Source organism: Mercenaria mercenaria, chromosome 6, assembly GCF_021730395.1.
Source record: "Mercenaria mercenaria strain notata chromosome 6, MADL_Memer_1, whole genome shotgun sequence".
In the NCBI taxonomy this organism is placed as follows: domain Eukaryota; kingdom Metazoa; phylum Mollusca; class Bivalvia; order Venerida; family Veneridae; genus Mercenaria; species Mercenaria mercenaria.
The window spans coordinates 3571250-3577242 of NC_069366.1; the positions used below are offsets into that span (position 1 = coordinate 3571250).

The window sequence follows — 5993 nt, forward strand, 5'->3', positions numbered from 1 at the left end:
AATCTAAGTACAGCAAAAACATTCCAATGTTTGAGTGCTTTGTACAATACTTGAAAGCTAGGATAAAAAGTGAAAAAGAAATCGCATTAATGCAAAACAAGTTAGATAGACATGAAGAAAAATGGTAAAAGTTCGATGAAATATAATAGCTGACTACACTAAACTTTACAACCCCTAAAACTCTTGTACATAAACTAGTATTGAGTACTTACTACTGAAACCAGGAAACGATAACCCCTTATTCCTCATTTTTTAATCTACTTTTTCATTAATCAAAGTTAGAACTCCCAAGCGACATAGCTCTTTTCTTTCTTTTCTACTTCCTTCTCCTTCCTTCCTGTTTTCTCACCTTCCAAAACTCTTTGAATAATATTTGTATTGAATCTGACGTGATTTTGATTCGAAACATGTTAAGTTCATGTTTGTTTTTGACTATATATGTCATTATATAAAATTGTATGTCATATACATGTATGTTATGCAAAGAAAAATAAACGGGGTTACCCAGCTGGGGCCTCAAAAAAAAAGAAAAGGATTTTTGGTATAGGAAACATTCCGGGTTTAATAGACTTGTAAATTTATAACTAAATATAGTAAAAGAAAGTAGAATTACTGATGTTTCGAAAGGAAAATGTAACGCGTGATAAAAAGAATATTACATTCGTGACTTCCCACAATGAATTTATTAAACTTGATGAATTAAATTGATAAATTATTTAAATTGTTAAGAAATTCAGTGTGAAAAGACACTTGTAATATCCTCTGTAGAACTCTGACACGCAGTTTGGTCTAATTTTGCCCATATTTAGACCTTGAGTTCATAATGTATTGCATGAAAGTTACTATATCAACTAATACAGATACTGAATTTAAACTAGCGATATTTATGCCCCCCCCCCCCCCCCCCCCCACACGCACAGAAGGAGGGGTGTATTGTTTTGCAGTTAACGGTTGGTATGTAGACAAATTGATCCGTTTCCTGAAGGTAACTCTTGAAAGCTAGCGCCTAGATTGAAATTTGATAGTGAGGTTGGTCAAAACCAGCAAAGATGGCCCCTATTGATTTTGAGATCCATAGGTCAAAGGTCATGGTATAAGTTACCCAGACCAGTAATATGGTTTCCGGAGGATTAACTCTGAAATGCTTGGGCCTAGGATCAGGAAAGTTGGTCCTGAACAGCAGAAGATCAGTATTGATTATTAGATCAGTAGCTAGAAGGTCAAGGTCATTCATCCAGAACAGTTAAATGGTTCTGCATGATAACTCAAAACTTTGGCTTAGCATCATGAAAGTTGATGGGGAGGTTGACAGATGACACTTTATAAGAATTTCAGGTTTAAGTTTTGTTGCACTTCCACTCTGTGTTATTTCTGAATGGATTTTATTCAAAATTTAAATAGTTGTTCCTCGTTATCACCCACACCATATTCTATCTGCAACCAAGCGGATCCATTTGAATAGCTTTAGTAGAAGACCATCCAAGGAACATTCACGCCAAGTTTTATCGAAATCCATTCAGTGGTTTTAGAGAAGATAACTTTAAACACAATTGTTGATGATGGACGGACCAAGAACAGAGCATGATCACAATACCTCACCGTGAGCTAAAAACTGTTTAATGCATTCATTTTTAGCTCCATTATTTGGAGAGTAGGTGGGCTATTCCACTCGCCCGGGCGTCTTTGTGAGTTTTCTTGGTTCAAGTTCTTTGCCAACCTTTGTTTTTCTGTCATTTTCTTTGTTACTATTGCTTTTATCTTACTGTAACTTCACACAGCATACAAACAATATATATACAGGGGCTGGGCCCATAACACCCAAGGTCTAGGTGTAACAATCCCAATAACTATAGTTTGTGTTCTTGACAGAATTATGCCCCTTAGGGAATGGACAACCGTAAGTTAATTAGTTTTCTGTCCCATTCCTTGAACACATTTGTTGTACATTATTCATGTAATGGCTTATAAATAAAATATATATAAACCAATTATGCCCCTTGGTGTATCTTCCTTTTAAAGTAGAGGTCTCCTATGGAGACAATACTCAATGTCAAATTGCCAAATAGTGGAGCGTGCTGTCTTACAGACAGCTCTCGTTGACTGATAGAGCACTAAAAATTCAGCCTTGCAAAGTAGGTCCACAGCCAAAAGAAGCTGTAATGGAAAAGTATAGACTGGTTGCTTCAAAAACCTAACAAGTACATATAAATTTATGCCAAATAAAGATAGATTAAATGGCAATGAGTAGAAAGGTTGATCTAGGAGGTTTGAAGGGGAAAGTAACAAGGATGAATGAACAAACAAACAGAATGCCACATTCCTAATCAGAATAAGATAACAGAAAAATATTCAGCACGTACAACACAATAGAATCAATTCAGCTCTTTACATACTATTAAAACGATAACAGTTTTTTGCCATATAATGATTTATTAATATTACTATAAAATTTCATTGAAGTTGATGACATTACATATCTATTTATGTCACGCCTGTTTTTTACTGTTATAGTAAACAAAATTTCCAGAACTTAATAAATTATGAGGAGTATTCTGTATTTTAAGTCTATATTCAACACTATGTTGAACTTTATAAATAATATTCTTGTAATTTGCTTACTTTTGGTAACATCTTGTAAATAAAGCTTCAAAAAAAATTATTGGTTACTTATGAGTAGCACTCGATTGGATTTTAAAGACTGTAATGACTGTACAAAAATAAGGAACTGCCAATTTGGACTTTTTATGAACTTTAATTTTTAACTATTTTTCTTTTCACTTCATGTGCCATTTATTTTGAAACAGCCCACTGAGGAAATGCTGAAGCTTTATTCTTTTCAACAACTTCTATTTCTTTTCATAACTTTCTATCTCTTAAATGTCAAAATCACATCTGATGGCAATACTGAGAGGGATGGGGGGAGTTCTCTTCATCCAGTGTTCCATTTAAATTATTATTAGCTTCTGACACTTCAAATTATAATTTGTAGTTTCCGTTCTCATTTTCAAGTTCTCTATAAATTCCAAATTCGTAGTCTGATTACTTCTCTTGTTCCAGCTGTACTCTGAATGGGTTGTTCTTGTAGATTTCTAACAATAATGAATTGTTCTGAATGAGCTGATATCTGTAAACAGACAATAAAATTCAATGTTATCTGACATTTCCTTGAATACTGGACTGCATGCAGAGGTTGAACAGGAATGAAAATCAACATTGTAACATGGCTCAAATTGATTTCCAGTTAAACAAAGAATAAAATCAAACGCAATACAACAGTTGACGCACGGACCGGTAAGAGAGCATTATGACGTCATGTAGCCGCCTGACGTTCCGATACATCAACGTGCATGTCAGAATGAAAACAATCAAGACCTTGTGATTTATCGTCTAATTTACCACGGTTCATCGTTCAGATGCTTCAGTATTTAACGCCCTCGTGGTTCAATTCCTACGCATCTGAACTCTGAACCGTGGTAAATTAGACGATAAACAACGCGCAGGCCTCGATTATTTGTTAAAAAGATGTTCATTGTATTAAGTATTTGTTATGTAATTGATGTTTAGTGATGTGTTCTTGGTGAAATATTGCAATACTACTTTCAATAGTTATGACTTCATAAATGAGTTCTTAGAACTCAACCAGAGCTGCATTTGAGAAAAGCGCCTGCCTCTCACACTACCTTATCATCTGAAGGGTGTAAAGATAGTTTGTTCCAGTTTAACAGATCATTATATTATTTTAGTGTGATGTAACAGACAACATGAAAGGTACATACTATTCACTAAAATACTACCCATGATCAAGTTTTGGATTTTTCTACTGTGTCTGTTCAGACAAATGTACAACATTCTATGAAAATTTGCCTTTATTCATATATATTTTTTGTAGGAAATGGCATTTTTCACATAATTAATAGGGGTAGTCTACTTGTAGACTTAATAGCATGTGTATGTTGCAATATATTTAGAAGTTGTTTGCTTCTTTTTACATTACAGTTTTCGAGTTTGCATTCTACAAATAATGATTAAAGATTTTGACATAGATTCATTAAAAGCAGAAATGCCTGTTTATTTTTGAAAGTTGAAAATTCAATACAATAAATAGTATTCAGCTTAAATTCCTCAACATATCAGTATTAAATGACTTAACAAATCTTACTTTACACATTTTTATCATGCTGATTTACTTTTCCAGCTGTAGCAAACTTTACTTACACCCTTTATATGTACAATGGAATTAGTGTTTTGATTTCATTTTTGTTCAACTTTCCATTTTTAATTGTTTTTCTATGATGCCAAATAAGTCCTAATATCCACCCTAAGTATGCAATTTGTTTGCATCTTTTCTACATCTCTAAATATTAATCTTTCAGTCTTTCTCTGTTAGCTGAATTCTAAAATATTACAGGGTAAAATTAAGATGCTGCAAAGAATTCTGTTAAAATAGTCTTTTACTTTTAACAAAATCCACCACTCATAACTATTCAAACTTATTTAACACTAAACTTCCATAGACACTTTTGCTCTTGAAGAGTTGACCAGAAGACTATAAGGTCTATTCAAATATGTAATAAATCAATATAGCAATGTTTCTTGCACATTACAATCTGTAAGCAGTAATTTGAGTAAAGAAAATGTTAAACATGTAAGAATGGTATACTAATAAGTTTTCTTCTAAAGGTAACTTTTCCATACAAACATAAATAACAGAAAAGCTTTATTATGGCATATATGGTAAAATGATGAAATAGATTTGCAACTATGCAGGACTACACAGTTCATAGCATTCATACAGTCTTAATTCTGTTAAAAGTTAAAAATAATTTTGTTATGCCCAAAAAAAAGTGAAACTGCCTATGCCTTTTATTTTCACTCTTTTTACTTTTTCACTTTTTTCTCCTGTTTTTTACTTCTGGTTCCAAATTTTCCTGACTTTTCCCTGACTTTTGCTAAATTTCTAAATTTCCCTGACCAATTTCAAACTTCCCTGACTTTTCCCTGACCTTGAAAAATTACTTTTTTCCCTGACCGTGGAAACCCTGACATAGGCATACACATTAAATATCATCAGGATAAACATTTTCTTGTAACAGTCCCTTTTGACCTACTCAGGGCCAATTTCCATACCAAGTTTTTACCTGCTTGTTACTGAGAAATGGCTGCAGATGTGGATTTTTCATTAAATCAAGGGCAATATCTCTAAAGGAAATTGACCACATCCAAAAAAGACTTGACGGGCATCATCGCAGTATGTTGTTTCATGTTTATGTCAAGCTTTATGGAATTCTACCTGCTAGTTACTGAGAAATGGCTGCTGCTGGATGGACAGACAACGCCATTTCAAATTTCAATACCCCTCTCCCGATTTCATCAGAGGGGGACAAAAAATTCTATTTAAGAAATAATATATATCTCATTTAGTTTCATGGTTTCTTTGAAATACATTACACATTTACTGTATGGCTTACCAGTCAATTGTCACATATATTGCCAGAGGTATGAAGAACATAAACAAAATTACATTTTTATAAAAAAAAAAAAAATGTATTTTAGAAGATAAAATTTTGTTGTTTAACTAACTACACTGATCAACAGCACCAACTGAAGCTGAAGCTGATTTAAGAAACCATGTTATAATGATGTTTATGATTTTACCTTTTCACTGACCAACTGGAGAATTTCAGCGAAATGGTGGTCTTTCTGTGTCTTCAGAAAACAGACTAACAGTGTCAATTTTGCTGTGTTTCCCACACAGCCAAATGGTATAAGGAACCTTTCTTCTTGTGAACTTCTTCAGCTGGATAACCTGAAACACATTACATGGTTTGATTTACTTTACACATTTTACAATGATCTTAAAAAGCGTAAACTAAAACATATCAAGAGTCATGATAACCCAAAACGTGGCCCACCATCTCCTGTATATATCTTACTAACCCAGGTATGCACAGTATTAGCAGAAGAAAAAGAATGTTTCCGCTATGCACCTATAT

The 5993-nt window shown here is 33.3% G+C and overlaps 1 long non-coding RNA gene across 1 annotated transcript; it reads right to left on the bottom strand.

The window, feature by feature from the left end:
* Positions 1-2371: 2371 nt before the first annotated feature.
* Positions 2372-5705, bottom strand: LOC123550365 (uncharacterized). Its single transcript, XR_008371237.1, has 2 exons — positions 5656-5705; positions 2372-3124 (listed from the first exon to the last, which is right to left on the bottom strand). It is a non-coding gene; the product is annotated as an uncharacterized LOC123550365 (long non-coding RNA).
* Between the last annotated feature and the right edge of the window lie 288 nt (positions 5706-5993).